At 46.8% G+C, this 18,157-nt stretch overlaps 1 protein-coding gene and 1 long non-coding RNA gene across 7 annotated transcripts in view; one reads left to right on the top strand and one right to left on the bottom strand.

Moving 5' to 3' along the window:
- Positions 1–4,803, bottom strand: part of Fam3d (FAM3 metabolism regulating signaling molecule D) — a 35,804-nt gene extending 31,001 nt beyond the window's left edge. For all 3 annotated transcript variants that reach the window (NR_197210.1, NM_001431391.1, NM_001431386.1), the window contains exon 1: positions 4,555–4,803. The gene's annotated coding sequence lies outside the window, so the exon portion shown is untranslated. The remainder of the gene's footprint in view (positions 1–4,554) is intronic.
- LOC120096928 (uncharacterized) overlaps positions 1–18,157 on the top strand; it is a gene marked incomplete in the record, with an annotated part of 90,816 nt that overhangs the window by 59,669 nt on the left and 12,990 nt on the right. The window contains 1 exon segment of one of the 4 annotated variants that reach the window (NR_190664.1): positions 762–901. This is a non-coding gene — a long non-coding RNA (uncharacterized LOC120096928). 4 annotated transcript variants of the gene reach the window in all.

The raw sequence follows: 18,157 nt of genomic DNA, 5'->3' as shown, positions 1-18,157 counted from the left end.
GTGGGTGTGGATGTGGATGTGGATGTGGGTGTGGATGTGGATGTGGGTGTGACTGTGGATGTGGGTGTGGATGTGGGTGTGGATGTGGGTGTGGATGTGGATGTGGATGTGGATGTGGATGTGACTGTGGATGTGGATGTGGATGTGGATGTGGGTGTGGGTGTGGGTGTGGATGTGGGTGTGGATGTGGGTGTGGATGTGGATGTGGATGTGGATGTGGGTGTGGATGTGGATGTGGATGTGGATGTGGATGTGGGTGTGGATGTGGGTGTGGATGTGGATGTGGATGTGGGTGTGGATGTGGATGTGGATGTGGGTGTGAATGTGGGTGTGGATGTGGATGTGGATGTGACTGTGCATGTGGATGTGGATGTGGATGTGGGTGTGGATGTGGGTGTGGATGTGGGTGTGGATGTGGATGTGGATGTGGGTGTGGATGTGGATGTGGATGTGGATGTGGATGTGGGTGTGGATGTGGGTGTGGGTGTGGATGTGGATGTGGGTGTGGGTGTGGATGTGGATGTGGGTGTGGATGTGGATGTGGATGTGGGTGTGGATGTGGGTGTGGATGTGGATGTGGATGTGGGTGTGAATGTGGGTGTGGATGTGGATGTGGATGTGACTGTGGATGTGGGTGTGGATGTGGATGTGGGTGTGGATGTGGATGTGGGTGTGGATGTGGGTGTGGGTGTGGATGTGGGTGTGGGTGTGGATGTGGATGTGGATGTGGGTGTGGATGTGGGTGTGGATGTGGATGTGGGTGAACGGTGAATGGGCAGTGGAGTGCCCAGATCTCCACTGAGCAGCTGGAGAGGAGTGAAGACATCTGCTCACACAACCCTTCCCTTGCCCTCAATTGGCTGAGTGAGCAGGGGCAACTTCAAGGACCAGGCATCCTCAGGTAAGCAGTTTGAGTCACCAGAACTCTCTTTGTTGAAAGTCTGGCTGAGGTCACCAGAGTACTATCTGAGTAAGGGTGGGGCTACCTGGACTCTCAGGCTTCATTTCCTAGTCACAACAGGCTGTGTGATAACTTGAGTACCACCACACCCAGCCTGGAACTAGAGGGGTTAAGATCTCTCTGCTCCCCTGTAGGGACAACCCTCCTGTGTGGACAGATTGTAGGAGGATAAAGCAACTTGGAGACAGACTCCTAGGAGTCTCACAGCCATCCCCAGACTTCTCTATTCTCCATGCCAATGTATGTCTTATTTTTGTTTCTTCATTGGCACCCGAGTCCTACCCAAGTCCACAAAGGTTTTCCCTTTTACATAGTTGGGAAAGTTTCAAGTTAAACTCTTACTCTGTCTCCTCCCCTCCCAAGTTTGGTCATTATAATCCCCAACAGGGCCAATAGAGTCAGGTCAGCTCCTGGTGTCTCCAGCATCAACTTCCTTCCCAACATCTTCCCTACCGAAGCCACCGTGCTGTCCCTACCTTCACTGGAAGAATAGCTATGAAAGATCTAAGTCCTTGGCGTGGTGTCCATGGGCAGGCAGGCTGTCTGTGTGGACTCTAGCTCCTGTCAGCACACTTCAGTCTGCAGTGCTGCCTCGACTTCTTTTTGCTTGGGACCCTATGCTCTGTGGAATGTAGCCTCCTTTGTGAAGTCTCCCATTTTTGTGAAGTCTTTGAAAGCCTTCCCCCTCTGGGATATCTGTCGCTACCGTCCCCAGCCTTCCCACCTGTGGCAGGATACCTTTTCTCTTTAGACTTCAATAGTTCTCCTGTAAACAGAACTAAGCCCTGCCATGAAAGGTTTAAGTGCTCAGGGCCACGCTGGGCAGGGAATTAAGCCACCACATGCGTCACCCGTCATTCTTTGATCGCTGCCTGTATTGATCCCGAGGAATTGGCAGCTATCTGTTGTGGTTTGTTATGAGATGTCCTCCAGAAGGACATGTGCTGAAGGCTTGGGTCCCATGCAGTAGTGTTCAGAGGTGGGTCCTCTGGGAGTGATTGAATCATGAGAGTTCGAACCTCAGGCCTGGACTAATCTCTTGAGTTCATAGCTTAATGAACTCTAAGAAAGTAGCAGACACTGTAAGAGGTGGAGTCTAATTGAAAGGCACCGTTCATGGAACCCAGTAGGGTTCATCATGTCTCCACCCCTTACACCATGTTTTCACTTCACTTTCTCGTCCCCTCGAAGCCAGCAGCCTTGCTTCACTGCATGCTCCACACCGCCACGCTCTGCCCAACCTTGGACCCTCATCCAACAGACAGCAATGGGATGAAAACATGAACGCAAAAAACACCTTTCTTCTAAGTCGATTTTCTTGGGTATTTTGTCACACCGACAGAAAACTGACCCACACAATACATCTCTCGTAGGGTCACTGCCTACTTCACTCGCCGTCTTCTCTGTGACTCTTCTGATGGACTGTGAACTTCCCGAGATAGCAGTTTGTCATTCCTAAAAGCCTGGTGGCTTGCACAGTACCTAGGGTACAACAGGTGCTGAACCCTGACAAGAGCACCGACCTGTGAGTTTTCCTGCTCCCTGCCAGCTCCGTGGCCGGTGCTGGACACTGTTGACTAGGTTAATTCACACCAGTCAAGCCTCCAGGAATTTGTGAATGTCCCCATTACTCTTTTGAAAAGGAATAAACCAAAACATGAATCCCAACAATAAATAGAATAAATACATGGATTGCTTTTATCTATGGTAAAACAGATGACCCATTCTTGGGGGGGGGGAGAGAGAGAGAGAGAGAGAGAGAGAGAGAGAGAGAGAGAGGAAAGAGAGAGAGAGAGAGGGGGAGGAAAGGGAGAGGAGAGGAGAGGAGAGGAGAGGAGAGGAGAGGAGAGGAGAGGAGAGGAGAGGAGAGGGAGGCTTAGATGAAACAACTGGCCCAAGTAGACGCAGCTGAAAAAAGGCAGAGCTGTGATCCAAATGCTCAGGGCACGGGAGCTCCCGTGCTCTCTCTCAGTGACTTTGGATCTCTCGCCTGGTTTCTGAGGAGGAAACTTCAGACTTCCCACCTACCTGCCTTCTAAAGCTTCCAAAAGCGAAGGATTGGTATTGGCCATTGAAGGTTTCAGTGTGTTTCCCAAGGGACCACCCTCTTACTGACTGTCAGAGTCTCCACTAGACAGACTGCTTTCACCCTAGGAGCTGTAGCTGCTTCAGCCTAAGGAAGGGTTGCCGAGCAGTGACTTCAAACATCCCCCACCATGGAAAAAGTGCCAGACTCAGTGAGCAGGTTAGGCTACAGCTCTGTGGATCCCCAAAGTCCTGTGGGAATACAGTAAGCAACTGGGGCCACTGGCTGACAGGGCATGAGCTCAGAAAAGGCTGTGTAAATGATAAGCATGAGAGAGAGAAGACTCTCTCAAGTCTCTAGGCGTAAGGTCAGCAGACACAGATTGAGCAATTGGAAACGTCAAACTCTCTCCTACAGCTGGGCCGAACCTGGTTGTGACACATCCCATCTCGCCTCTGGTCTTCGGGGCCCCTGTTGTCCCTCCCACCCACCTCCTTGTCTTCCCACCTAATTCCACACTGCCTTAGGCGATTTAACCTTCTGAGAGAAGTCTGTTGTCCCTAACTCTCAGGCCATCCATAATGACCCCCCCCCACACAGACACACACACACAGACACACAGACACACACACACACACACACACACACACACACACACACACACACACACACACACACGTTGCTTTCTGCTTTCTGGCCAAAACAATGGTGTGTTTACTTGCTCCACAGGATGTGCTCAATCAATATTCTGTGAGTGACCTGTCTGTAGGAACACTCCAGAAACAGCTGTATCACAGGGCATTGTAGCATAGTGCCAGGGGACAAACTCTGCAGCCATTCTGCCTGGGAGAATGAAGTCTCTCTGGCCTCCAGCTCCCCTGATGAGAACCAAGTCCCCATAGAAGCGGCTGTTTAGAAGCGGCTGGTGCCGTTCTCTGTTCTCTACGTTTCAGTGATTCCTCCCACAGATGCCTAAGAGATGAGCGCTGACACTGAGCCAGGATCTTCAGCCCCTCAGTCCCATTTCCCAGATGAGGAAAACAGATCTTAGCGAGAGGAACTAGCTGGATAGTCAGTACCTCATCAGGAAGTCTCTCAAGACCATTGGCTTAGCATTTCAGCTCAGCCTTTTCAGAGAGAAATGAAATTTGTGGCCAGAGATCATCCTGTGTGTTTAAAAGCACGTATACATGGGTGAATTAATACATGTGGAGATTCCCCGTGGTCAGGGATAGCATCTACAGTGAGCAGTTTCAAATCCCAGGCTTTCGAACCTTAGATCCTATTTTTGTACCCACAGCAGACATAACTAATCAATCACAGCATGACCTGCACTGAGTGATAAACCAGCCTTCCCCCTCAGTCAGTTGGACTTGATCCCCTCAGATGAAGTCTCCTGTCTCCTCACTGCAGCCACAGAAGTCTCTTCAGTTATGTAGTTCCCCTTTTCTTCTCTTGCTTTCTTTCTCAGGCATGTTGCCTTTCCTTTTCCCATCTCCCTGTTCTGTCGTTAGTTCAAAACTGTGGACAGAGAAGTAAAGCCCCATCCCCTCTGGCAGAGACATACCTGAGGCTCAGTCTTTACTGCCTGCGTGTTGAAGGGGTGATGAATCAGCTGCTGATGCCTTGAGTCTTGACCCAGCCTACTGCTGCCCTGGCCTGGCTGCTGAAAAGCGGCCTTCTGGGGATGAGGGTGGGGATGTTGTGGCCCTCCCTAGCTGGTGGCTCTCAGAAGCAGCTGCCTCGAGGGAGTGACAGCCCGGGTCTTGGGCTTCTTGCTCCCAGCCCTACCCATGCTGTGCCCTGCTCAGAAGAGATTTGCAATAAACCCTCCCTGCCTCATTAATCAGCCTTACCAGGAAGGAGGAAGTTTAATCTAGAGCTCTCTGCAGAGGAAATGAGGCTGAAGTCTGGCAGGGACATGAGTAGGGCTGTGCTTGTTTTCTTCCAGTACAGAAGTGCTAGCCTACCCAGGTGATCCTTAGGAGCGGGTGGGAACATCTTCGGAGAGACCCTCTTCCCCCAAATCAAATAATAAAACAAAAGCCACTCAAGTGCCAGGGTCTGAGTGAGGGTGAGATAGGTACAGTGAGTCAGTGAATGGGCAGGCTGGTGAGGGCGCTGAACCCACTCAGGGAACAGGGGTTCTTGGGTTAAAAATGAGGATCAACAGAGAGAGGAGGTGGCACGGGAGAAAGACTCTGGGTTTGGGCTGAGGCACAATGAATTATAGGTTAAAGCTAGAGGTGGATGGAGGAAGCTGGGAAAAGCACAGTGAAAGGAATATATGCTACCCAGGCTCACTGGGAGGGAGTTAGCATTCCTAGGCTTTGTCACAGTGCAGACTCACATTCTTTATAGATCTCTTTAGGATGTGTTACTGTCCAGAAGGACCTTAGGTCCTTATAGACTTGGGCCAAGGTGGGGCTGGGACTTCCCCATCTGTTATTCCCAATTTCTCCCCAAGAGGATATGGGACCCTTTGGGATGAGTATTTTGGGACAAAGGTCAAGGAAAAAAGATAAGGAAGAGGAGGGAGCAGTCCCTGGGGGGCCGGGGTGAGGGTGCATCTGAGGCCAGCACAGTCAGGCCAGCTATGTGTTTATGTCCTGAATGTTGTTGCTCCAGACACCTCAGGGGCTCAGGGATAGGGGTGGAGGTGGGGACACCTTCCCCAAAGCAGATAAACAAGCAAACCATTTAAAATGGTGGCAAGCTGTTTAGCAGGCAGGAAGCTCTGGTTTCAGTGACCTCAGGAACCTCTTCTAGCAAGAGGTGACAGATGACACAATTTCTCTAGGGTTAGAGCCTTGGAGGTGCTGTGACAACTGACTTGCAAGCTTGGTGGCTTCAAACATGTATCTAGTGCTCACCTAGGATCAAGGCGCCAGCAGGCAGGGGCTTACTCTGGAAGCTCCAGGGACTTCTTTCCTTCTCCAGAGCCAGCACTGTTGCCTCTCCCTGAGCATTCTTTCTTCCTCCCATCCCTTCAGTCACCCTCTGCTCCTTCTTCCAACTTGAAGTCTACCCCTGGGATTGTACCAGCCCCCATGGGTAGTCTGAAAAATTCTGGCTCTCTTTAGATCAGCAGATGAATAAGTACATTTAACCTTTGACTTTCTTGGGAACACTACCTATTTACAGGTGGCAGAATTAAGACATGGGCACCTATGGAGTCATTCTACACAAGCACGGTCATAATTTATTTTGTGTGTAGCATTTGCAACATCCTGAAAATATTACTATTGTATGGGCAGAAAAGGGGGGGGCAATCTCTTTCCTGCCCATCATAAAAAGTTCTGGCAGGCACCCTTTTAACAAAAGACAGATTATCAAGAGAAAACATTTATTAACATGCACATGCATACTGGAGCTAGCCGCAGTTTGAAAATTCGCAGGGTGCAGAATGTAATGTTCTGTTCTCATAGGGAAGAGGGGAGTGGGGGTTGGGTGGTCCAGGTGAAGAGGGGCCTCCCTGTAGACACGGATAGTCTGCCAGGCAATCTCGTGAAACCAAGCTGGGTTTAGTGATGGCTTTCGGCCTCCTCTCCCAGGGTTCATCATTCCCTTATGAGATAGAGTCCCAAGGAGTTTGAGGTAGTTGTAATTTCCTTTAGGAGAAGCGGTTTCAGACGGGGAATACCAGTGAGGTGCTGCCCTTCAGGATGAAGGTCAAAGGGATCCAGTTCCCAAGGCTGCTCGCTCTGGCCCAGCATGGCAGACTGCCACATTCTGAGGTACAGTTTTCTGACTCCAACACTGGTTTCACTTGTCTATCCTGTGGCACCGGAAAGCGACTTCCAATCGCAGCTGGAGTCTGTACAGACCACACCAGGCCAGTACAGTTCCACATGAGAGAGGTTTGGGGTGTGGGGGTGGGGTGGGGAGGACAAAAGGGGCGATGGAGACAAAGGGAGAAAAGAGAGAAAAGAGGGGGCAAAGGTCAGGAAGGATCTGCCTTTTATTTAGGCTGTGACGTAACCGCTCGCAGGGAGAGGTGGGAAGTGGACTCTGGGAGCGAATGGCAATTGCCAAGGCAATGCATGTGCGGGTCCCTGCAACCGTAAAGCCGGTTCTTGATGCCATCACACATAGTCCCGGGATACTGACAGTGCTCACCAGAATGGTGGCTGGGCCACAGACAGTGCCAGGTGAAGACAGCAAGTAACAAATGAAGCAGGAGTTCTGGTCACACGACTGGCATTGACAAGGACCGGTCCGGTTACCAACTGCGACCCTGTTGAGTTGCATGGTTTTAGGGCCATCCCTAAGCATTTTCATAGCGATATTGTCATTTATGAGTCGGATAATTCCTTCGTTACAAGGTCGCTGTGAGCACAGAGTCAGAGAACACTTTTCCAGGCGTGTCCGGTTTGCAGATTGCAGGTTACATGCGGTACGCAGACCTAGATGGCCATAAACACAGCCCAACATAAAATCCCAGGTTTACTTAAATACTTCTGACCCGTTTTTTTTTATTGTTTGATTGATTGGTTCTCGACCATGAACTTTGAAGATGCCAAGGTTATATTGCAATGCCAAAAGGTTGGCCAAGCCTGCAACCTGAACTGAAATGCTCAGTCAATCCCAACTTGGGATCACCGCATAATATCATTTATGCATTTGGGTTTCCCAGGGTCGGAGGAACCTGATCACTTTCTCTTCCCCACCTCCTTCCAGAGGAGGACAACTCCGAGTAAGCAGGTCCGTGTGCGTCAAGTCTGGATATGACGTTTTCCGGAACTGGAAGTATTGAAAGTGTAACAACTGGTGTCCCACTGCTTACTCCTCATATCCTGCCATGCTTGTTTATTGCCAGAATGTTGAAGAAGGTGGGAAAAGTCACCCTCCCAGCAGTCCATGTCTCAGGGTGAAAGATCCCACGCAGAGAGACCCTTACTCAAGTCTTAGGAAATCGCGGACCCCAGACACAGAGAGACCATTTTGGATGTAATAAGCAAAGGCGAGGTTTATTACGGAGACCTATTACAGAGATCTCCTGGCCGACACGTATCCCGCGCAGGAGACAGAGGTGTCGGCCCCGAGAGGCTGGGAGAAAGAGCATTTAAAGGCAGAGGCTGTGAGACCAGGGGATGGGGGATGTCAAAGGGGAAGGCACCACAAGTTACAGGATTGTTTTATGGCTCCAGGAGATAAGGGGATGCCAGAAGGTTTTATGGCCCCCTGGTTCCTGGACCGAACTATTAAATCAGGAGAAGGGTAGGGTCTTCAGGTCCTCATTATTTTTAAAAGTTTGTCAAAATTGATGGAGCATTTGTATTTGAAACACCTCTGGTTAGGCTTGGGCTGCCCGGTTTCTTGGAGTGCTCTCTGCAGGACACAATGGCTGAAAAGCACAAGTAGGGGCTTATCAGGGTCTGGAGGACATCTGGTTAAAGTATGACTCTGAGTAAGCTGGGGGGATGTCTTTGGATGGTTTATGGGTCAGTCCTTGATAGCCTGAGCTGGTTTTTGCATTCCTTTTCTTTATCTTTATGGCCTGTTATTCCTGGCGGCAGGGCTTAGCCCTGAGTTTGTGGCTTTTGGGGCTTACTCTTTTAATTTTATATTTCTAAACCTAGAATTTGTATAATTCTCTTTTCAAGGGAAGCTACTCCGCAGAAATGCTCTTGTTTTTGTTTAGCTATAAAATTAACATAGTCCCAACACAAAAAGTTTGAAAAACTCCCTTCAGTCGTGTGAAGGGAAATTACACAGCGACGCCCTCTGGGACTGGGACTGCTTTGGTTTACTTCCGGCCCCAGTTGTGGTGTGGGTTTTGTGCTGTCTTCTCTCTTGTGCCTGAGGCCCTTCCCTTCCCTCTGTTCAGAGAAATCTGTAGAGATGATTTCTCAGTGTGCACACCTGCACACAGTAGAGCATGCTGTGCTTGGTTCACTCTCTCCAAAGCTAGGTATTTATAGCGCTTCTGTGTGTGAGTGTGTGGGTGTGGGAGCATATGAGAATGTGAGTATGTGAGAGTGTATGAATGTGTGTGTGTGTGAGTGTGTGTGAGTATGTGAGTGTGTGGGTGTGTGAGTGTGTGAGTGTATGGGTGTGTGAGTGTGAGTGTGTGTGTGGGTGTGAGTATGTGAGTGTGTGTGGGTGTGAGTATGTGAGTGTGTGTGTGTGTGTGTGTGGGAGCATATGAGAATGTGAGTATGTGAGAGTGAGTATGAATGTGTGTGTGTGTGTGTGAGTGTGTGTGAGTATGTGAGTGTGTGGGTGTGTGAGTATGTGAGTGTGTGTGTGTGAGAGAGTATGTGAGTGTGTATGTGAGTGTGTGGGTGTGTATGTGAGTGTGTGAGTGTGAGGGTGTGTGAGTGTGAATGTGTGAGTGTGCTAGTATGTGAGTGTATGAGTGTGTGAGTGAGTGTGTGTGTATGTGAGTGTGTGTGTGAGTATGTGAGTGTGTGTGTGAGTATGAGTGTGTGTGTGGGTGTGTGAGTTTGTGTGTGGGTGTGTGAGTGTGTGTGTGGGTGTGTGAGTGTGTGTGTGGGTGTGTGAGTGTGAGTGTGTGTATGTGAGTGTGTATGTGAGTGTGTGGGTGTGTATGTGAGTGTGTGAGTGTGTGTGAGTGTGTGGGTGTGTGAGTGTGTGAGTGGGTGTGTGAGTATGTGTGTGTGTGTGTGAGTATGTGAGTGTGTGTGTGAGTATGTGAGTGTGTGTGTGAGTATGAGTGTGTGTGTGAGTATGTGAGTGTGTGTGTGGGTGTGTGAGTGTATGGGTGTGAGTGTGAATGTGTGTGAGTGTGTGTGAGTATGTGAGTGTGTGTGTGTATGTGTGTGTGTGAGTATGTGAGTGTGTGTGTGAGTATGTGAGTGTGTGTGTGAATATGAGTGTGTGAGTGGGTGTGTGAGTGTATGGGTGTGTGAGTGTGAGTGTGTGTGTGGGTGTGAGTATGTGAGTGTGTGTGTGTGGGTGTGGGAGCATATGAGAATGTGAGTATGTGAGAGTGTGAGTATGAATGTGTGTGTGTGAGTGTGTGTGAGTATGTGAGTGTGTGGGTGTGTGAGTATGTGAGTGTGTGAGTGTGTGTGTGAGAGTATGTGAGTGTGTATGTGAGTGTGTGGGTGTGTATGTGAGTGTGTGTGAGTGTGTGAGTGTGAGGGTGTGTGAGTGTGAATGTGTGAGTGTGCTAGTGTGTGAGTGTATGAGTGTGTGAGTGAGTGTGTATCAGTGTGAGTGTGTGAGAGTGTGAGTGTGTGTGTCAGTGGGTGACTGAGTGTGGATGGTGTGGGTGATAGATGTGTGTGGAAACAGGAGTAACAGTATTGTAGAGTTGAGTGTAGTGGTACATGCTTATAATCCCAGCACTTGAGGGTGTAATCAGAATGATGAATTCAAAGTCTTTCTCGGTTACATAGTGAGTTCAAGGCTAGCCTACACTACAAAGAGACCCAGTCCCAAGAAAATAACAATCCAAAAAAAAAGGTGTTATTAAGTGAAATATATACATATTTGCAATTCATCTTAAATACCTCCACATAAAACTGTTGTTACCTACAACATGCAAATGGAGAAACTGAGGCACAGAGTAGGTAAAAGCAATTTGCCCATGTTGAGACAGCTCACAAGTAGGAACAGTGAACACTTACACATATGCCCTTCTCTGAGATCATAGACACCAGCAATCAGGACCCCTTTTGTGGATTGCTTTCTTGGAGCCTCAGAACACACAAGGCATTTTCTGAATTGAGGGCTTTAAAAAAAATGTACTGTCCCACATTCCTGAAAGGCATCAAGACTAATCTGAGGATTAAGTTTATTTCCCCAAAGCTGGTGTGTCTTGGAATTAGAATGCTTCATTCAATAGAAAAAGCACAGAGGACCAAACAAATCCTCCTCTGGCTAGTCTGTTACTCTGTGCATATCTGCCTATGGAGTATGTAGTGTGCTCGTGTGTTTGAGCATTAGGGTGTATGCAAGGGAGGAACACATGTGTGGGTGTCTACTGACCATGTCTGACCTTCTGGGTGCACAGGCAAGGGGAGTTGGCTCACCAATAAAGTAGATGTCTGTCACACCAGTTACTCTAATTCTAATCTTTGAGAGGACATGCACCAGGATCTGTGCCAGGGTTTCTTTGTGATCACTTCAGCACCAAATTGGCATCATTTTTCACAGTACCCCTGGGCCTTGGTAACAAAGGGAAGCCAGGTGTGGCGGAAGATATAAGACATTGCCTCTTCACATGGTACCATCAATAAGCTACCGACGATTTACATTTCTTTACCCTCATTAAGCTGGATCTAGCATGGCCACAGGTGCCTTAAGCCATGATCTTTGTAATTAAATCAGTGACTTGGCATGAAAGTCATTGTCAGAGATAGACTACCAATCTAGTTAGCAATTTCTCTCGAAGGGATCAGTGACATTTCCCCCATTCGCTCCTCCCACTGATCCTGCAGCCTCTTTGACAACAGTGAAGGTAGGGCTAGAGCCCTTTAACAAGAGGCTGTGAGTGTCCTGCTCTCTCTAGAGGAGAGAGAAGGCTTACATCCCAGGTTTGACACAGATCTCACTGAGCTAAGGCTGCAGTCCGTTTTGAAGGCTCCAGGGAAGATGTTGCTTTCTGGCTTTGAGATGATATCTAGACGCTATCTAGGCTTATGTCAATGTCCTTCCTTCATCTTCGAACCAAACATGGTTGTGTTTCTGACCATCCTTCCTTCCTCACGTTTTCCTCCTACCTTCCTTCCTTCCTTCCTGCCCACACTAACCAAGGGTACTCATCCTATCTTCAAATCAACTGGGAAACAATCCTGACTCTATCTGTGGCTTTGCTATGGTTTGAGTATGAGGGACTCCCCACAGGATTGGCTGTTGGTTCTTGCTATTATGGAAGTTGATGGATTCTTTTGAAGCTAAGGCCTATTGGAGGAAGAGGCTCATTGGGGGATGACCTTTGAAAGTTATGTCCTGTTCTTGGTCTTATTTTCCCTATTTCCTGGCCATGTGATGTGAACGGCTCTTCTGTAGCGTGCCCTGCTCAGGGTGGGAACACGAGCGAAGCAAGTCTTTCCTCCACAACGTTAATTTTCTCTGGAATGATAAAACTAACACAGCTATAATTCTCCTTTGCCCAAGAACAATTACCTATTCATAATATATGCAGTAGAAAAACCATTTCAGAAGTTTTAAGGGTTATGGAAATAATATTGTTTATAGTGAAATATTCAGAGCAGCAGATCCTGTCTTTCCCTTAACTTTCTCAAGTAATTTTCACTTTGAATTACATTTGTCTGGCTGTCTAGAATGTCTCTGCTTTCTGCTTTGTAACCCGGATGTCAATTAGAGCTCCCCATCTCCTGGGGTTGGTTAAGAAAGTGTAGTGGGAGGGGCTTAGTGATGTGGAAACAGGATCTGGTGTTCCATTCTGACACAGAAACGAACTTCAGAACAGTATCTGTGAATTAGGATCACAACAATGCATATGACACACGCAGAGATTAAAGACTGAGAACATGACAAGTTCTGAAAATATGTGATCAAGACCCAGGGGCACAGATTTAGTTTTACGATGTTTTCATGAGAACAGAAAAAAAATTATGCATCAAGACACTTTTCAAATAAAATTGGTGGAAACGTCAGAGAGTCAGGTGACTTCAAAAGTGGAGAAGTCTCTGTTTCAGGTCTCAAATGCTATCTGATGATGTTCTTGGTCTTTGAGTTGGTGGAAACTTGTGGTCTATTTGTGTGCTCCAATTTTTTCCTGATAGTCACAGGTTGTTAGGACAGACAGTGGTGGACAACAAATGACGGTTTAGGGGGCTAAGACATGCTAAGAGAATTTGTCTCTGGGCGTAAAATAGGTAAATTCACAGACATTCTAAACACAGAAGTTCTAATAAGTCATTTAGCTTCATAGAATATCAGAGACATGGCTTAATTCTTGTTTTGGGGGGAGATTTCAGTTCACAGTGTTTCCTGTTGACCACATGCCATACTTTGTACCTAGGAGGTCAAATATTGTTTTATGACATATGATGTTAGGAAGAACAAAAGGAATTTCACCAGGGGCAAGGCACAACTGTATTTTAAACCTATACTTTTAGAGCCAAAAGCCAAATGAACTTTTCCCCACTAAGAACAAGAGGGAAGTTATTAACTAGACCCAACCAGTTGGATTACTATGTTTCTGTTGGTATGAAAAATATTAAGATACAACAAATTAAAAATGTTAAAAAGTTCCAGGGACTAAGCCACTACCCAAAGACTATACATGGACTGACCCTGGACTCTGACCTCATAGGTAGCAATAATATCCTAGTAAGAGCACCAGTGGAAGGGGAAGACCTTGGCCCTGCCAAGACTGAACCCCCAGTGAATGGGATTGTTTCGGGGAGGGCAGTAATGGGGGGAAGATTGGGAGGGGACACCCACATAGAAGGGGAGGGGTTAGAAGGATGTTGGCCTGGAAACCAGGAAAGGGAATAACATTTGAAATGTAAATAAGAAATACCCAATTTAATAAAGATGGGAAAAAGAAAAAGAAAAAAATGTTAAAAAGCTTATGCACAGTTAAACTTCTCAGATATTTAAATGTATTAGTAAAAATATATCCTATAATGTCTGCAATTTCATACACAGATGTTTTAAATTAGGCCAAGGGTAGTGATTACAGTAGATAAAAATGTAAAGTTGGATGGCTCTGTTTTGTTCATTAGTTACTTTTAAGAATTGTAGGTACAGATTGAGTTTTCTTTACAAGAAGACAGTTATCACAAGGACATATAACACAACCAGGGTTTACATCTCAGTAAAACGAAGAAATGCCACGTGTTGGTATCTTTGAGATGTAAGAAAGGTCTAATGAAAAGGAAGAAGGTCAAAGGTGAAGCGTGGTGTGTGGAATTAGATCACTACTGTGCCCTACTTAACAGTTAGTTAACGGAGACGTGTACTCACAGGTGGGAAATGTTAATACAGCACAGGATCTTCTTTTCCCTCTAAGTTTTATTCTAGAACAGGAACAGGTCATGTGATATTCCCCTCTGACATGGAATTTTCTTTTGGAGCTAAAGAAGGAAGAGGCAATGTAAGATTCGAGTAGAGGGGTTGAGAAAAGTTAATATAGGTAGGTGTGTGTGTGTGTGTGTGTGTGTGTGTGTGTATTCATGTGTGCATGTGTGCATGTGTACACGCGTGTGTGTGCATGCGTGTGTCTGTGTTCATATGTGCATGCGTGTGTTATCTTTCTTCTGGCATGATCTCTAAATTTTTCTTATTAGTTTTCAATTCACTTTTAACACCTCCTTTTAACTTAGATGTAGTTTCCTGAGCTCTTATTAATTTTTTAAATCACCAGTTCTCTCATTTTTCTTTAGATGTTCAAATTTTCAAATTAAAGTAGGCTGCAGATTCGTATTTTTTCATTTTTCATTTTCATCTCATGTAGTACATCCTGACTGCAGTCCCCCCTCCTCCCAGTTTTTCCCCCTCCCCCCTCATCCACTTCTCCTCCATTTCCCTTCAGAAAAGTGCAAGCTTCCCAGGTCTATCAACCAAGCACGGCATATCAGGTTGCAATAAGACAAGACACCTCTCCTCATATCAAGGCTGGATGAGGTGACTCAAGGGGAGGAAAAGGGCTCCAGAAGCAGGCAAAAGAGTCAGAGACACCCCTTACTTCCACCGTTAGGGGCCCCACAAGAGGGCCAAGCTATATAACCATAACATACTTGCAAGGGCCTAGGTCAAGTCCCATGCAGGCTCTGTGACTGTTGCTTCAGTCTCTGTGAGCCCCTATGAGCCCAGGTTAGTTGATTCTGCAGGTTTTCTTGTGTTGTTCTTGTCCCCTTTGGCTCCTACTACAATCCTTCCCTTCTCTCTTCCTCAGGATTTTGTGGTCTCTGCCGAATGTTTGGCTGTGGTTCTCTGTATCAGTTTCTTCTCATTAATTATGCTAGGCTCCTGCCTGGAAGTGTAGCATACAACCATTAGGACTCTTTTTATTTTATTGGTTTCTTTTGCTAGTGATGTTTGCTTCTACCCTAGGTACCTGGGCTATCCGTCCCCTGTTCCTCGCTCTCCAAGGCAGTGTCAGGGGTTGGCTCCCTATCATGGCATGGATCTCAATCGGGGCTGGTCATTGTTTGGCCATTCCCCTAATTTCTGAGGTTTCTCGGAAAACTGGGACTTGATCTATCTCAAGACCTCGCTATATCACTCCTGGGCATATACCCAAAGGACACTTTAATCCTACCACGCTGACACTTGCTCACCTACGTTTACAACAGTTTTATTCATAATAGCCAGAAACTGGAAACAACCTAGATGTCCCTCAACTGAAAAATGGTACATCCATCAATGGAATATACATTGCTCAGCCGTTAGAAAAAATACCAACATCAAATTTTCAGGCAGACTGATGGAACTAGAGAAAATAATTATCCTGAGTGAGGTGACTCAGACCCAGAAAGATAAACATCATAGGTATTCAGTTATAAGTGGATGTAGCCGTCAAGTAAAGGATAACTATGCTATTAATTACAGACCCAGAGAGGCTAAGTACTAAGGAGGGCTCAGGTGGGACACATGAATCTCCCTGGGAAGGAGAAATAGAGCTATTGCTGGTGGACTAGGGTAGGTGGGATGGGAACAGGAGGGATCAGGTCAGGGGAGGATTGTGGGAGAAAATACTGGGAGAGACAACTGGAATTGGGGGCACCTTAGGGGCAAGGCAGAAACCTAGTGCAATGGAAACTTCCTGGAATCTATGAGGGTGACCCTAACAAAGACACCTAATAAAGGACACAGAGCCTGAACCGGCGATCTCTGTAACCAGGCAAGACTTGCAATGGAGGGTTTGGGACAGCAACACAGTCTCGAAACCTTTGACCTACAATTTTGTTCCACTTACAAGATGTACTGTGGTAAAGGTTACCTATTCATTTTTAATTCTATTCTTTAATTCTGTTGCCTAAGTCTTTCAGGTTGGTGTGCAAAGAAGAATCTATTTAGGATCAAATGTTCTCCATTGAGAACACTAATCTTTTTTTTTTATCTTTCTTTTTTTTTTTCTTTACTTTTTTTTGGAGCTGGGGACTGAACCCAGGGCCTTGTGCTTGGTAGGCAAGCGCTCTACCACTGAGCCAAATCCCCAACCCCCCCTTTTTTTATCTTTCTTAAATTGGGTATTTCTTATTTACATTTCAAATGTTATTCCCTTTCCTGGATTCCAGGCCAACATCCCCCTAACCCCTCCTCCTCCCCTTCTATATGGGTGTTTCCCTCCCAATCCTCCCCCCATTACTGCCCTCCCCCCAACAATCCCGTTCACTGGGGGTCCAGCCTTGGCAGGGCCAAGGGCTTCCCCTTCCACTGGTGCTCTTACTAGGATATTCATTGCTACCTATGAGGTCAGAGTCCAGGGTCAGTCCATGTATAGTCTTTAGGTAGTGGCTTAGTCCCTGGAAGCTCTGGTTGCTTGGCATTGTTGTACATATGGGGTCTCAAGTCCCTTCAGCTCTTTCAGTCCTTTCTCTGATTCCTTCAACGGGGGTCCTGTGAGAGCACTAATCTTAAGTTAGACTTGTCCATTTTCTAAATACTTATAAGCTTATTTAATGCCTTTCTCAAACCCAAGGCTGGTTGGAGTATCAAATGGCAGGTTTTTAAAAACCCATTTCCTTCTTCCTTGAAATAAACACTGAATGAGTGGCAGGAGGAAAAAGCCAAATGATTGTAATTTAACCAACTGGGTAGTCCAAAACCAACCAACCAACCAACCAACCAACCAACCAACCAAACGTGTCCAAACACTTTGAAACTGTATGTTAAAAGCAAACAGAATGGAAATCTTCCAGGCTGCAGAGATGACTCAACAGTTGAGAGCACTGGTCATTCTTTCAGAGAACCAAGGTTCGATTCCCAGCACCCGCATCAGGCGTCTCACAATCATCTGTAATTCCAGTTCCAGGGCATCCACTGATGCCTTCTGACTCCTTCAGACACCAGGTACACAAGCAGCGTACAGATATACATGCACACAAAATATCCATACACATAAAATGGAATAAAATTACACCTTAAGCTAAAGGTTCTGAAACCTGTTAGCAGCAGTGCAGAGAAGCTACCAAACTAGGCCACTCCGTGAGGAGAACTCATGTTTGAGTGTGCTAACAGTTTTAAGGAAACCTTTATAGGAACAGAAACAAGAAAACCCTGGTTACCGCAAAGCTGGAAAGCCTCTCGTATAAACCTGTTATCTGAAGACATTATTAGCCTTGTTAGGGGTCTGTTTGTACATTCCAGAGTGAATTTCTATCTGTTGGTCACAAGGCTCTCAGGTCAAGCAGAGATGTGGGCAATAAGTGGTTATCTAGGGTGCTTGAATGGCCCAGGATAATTTATCTCCTGGACCCGTGACCTCCCAGGTCTGAGAACTTCAGTTCATAAATGATTGCTCCTTGGAGATGGAGTTGTGATTTTGTTTTTGTTTTCTGTTTCACCAGTCTCTTCTTTTTTCTATCCCACTTGCTCTCGTGTCTGCCTTCTCTCTCATGCTGGGCTTGGGGCCAGGGTTGTGTGGATAGAATACAAGTGTCCTACTGCTGAACAACACCCTCTGGCAGAAATGTTAATTTTCTTTTTCCTATTTCTCTCCCCTCTGCTACAGTTAAGAGACATAACTTTATAATCAGATCGCTGTTAGCACCATACTCCCTCTCTACCCTCCTTTCTCTCTCTTCCAGGCTCCCCATTGGCTACGTCCTCCTGTGTGTGAATGTAGTTTAACACGCAGAGGTGTTCTTTGAGTGTGGACTGAACTACGATCTTCCCACGTCACCAGTGCCTTTCCAGGGTAGGGAGCCCCTGGGCGGGGTAGTCACCAGTGCCTTTCCAGGGTAGGGAGCCCCTGGGCGGGGTAGACTTCCTGAAGCCCTGAGGAGGAAACAGCTCATCTTTATGACTGACTTACAGGTTTTTAAATTGGAGTTTATGACTATTGTTCTTTCATTGCACCAGGGAGTGTGTGCCCTTTCTAACTTCTTGGTGGCTGGGTTGCCAGGAATCTAAACCTTGGGCAGTGGACTCTAACTTACAGTAGGCAGAGGTATAGGGTGGAGCTACTAGAATTTCTGTTCCAGAAACTGGGCCTTGAGTAGGAGACTCCATCCGGGATGTGGCCAGCAGGTCTCATTACAGGGCACCTTGGAGAAGGT

The sequence above is a fragment of the Rattus norvegicus genome, chromosome 15 (genome assembly GCF_021556685.1).
Source record: "Rattus norvegicus strain SHRSP/BbbUtx chromosome 15, alternate assembly SHRSP_T2T, whole genome shotgun sequence".
Lineage (NCBI taxonomy): Eukaryota > Metazoa > Chordata > Mammalia > Rodentia > Muridae > Rattus > Rattus norvegicus.
The sequence above is the reverse complement of the archived record's forward strand: the minus strand, read 5'-3'. Positions and strand labels throughout refer to the sequence as shown.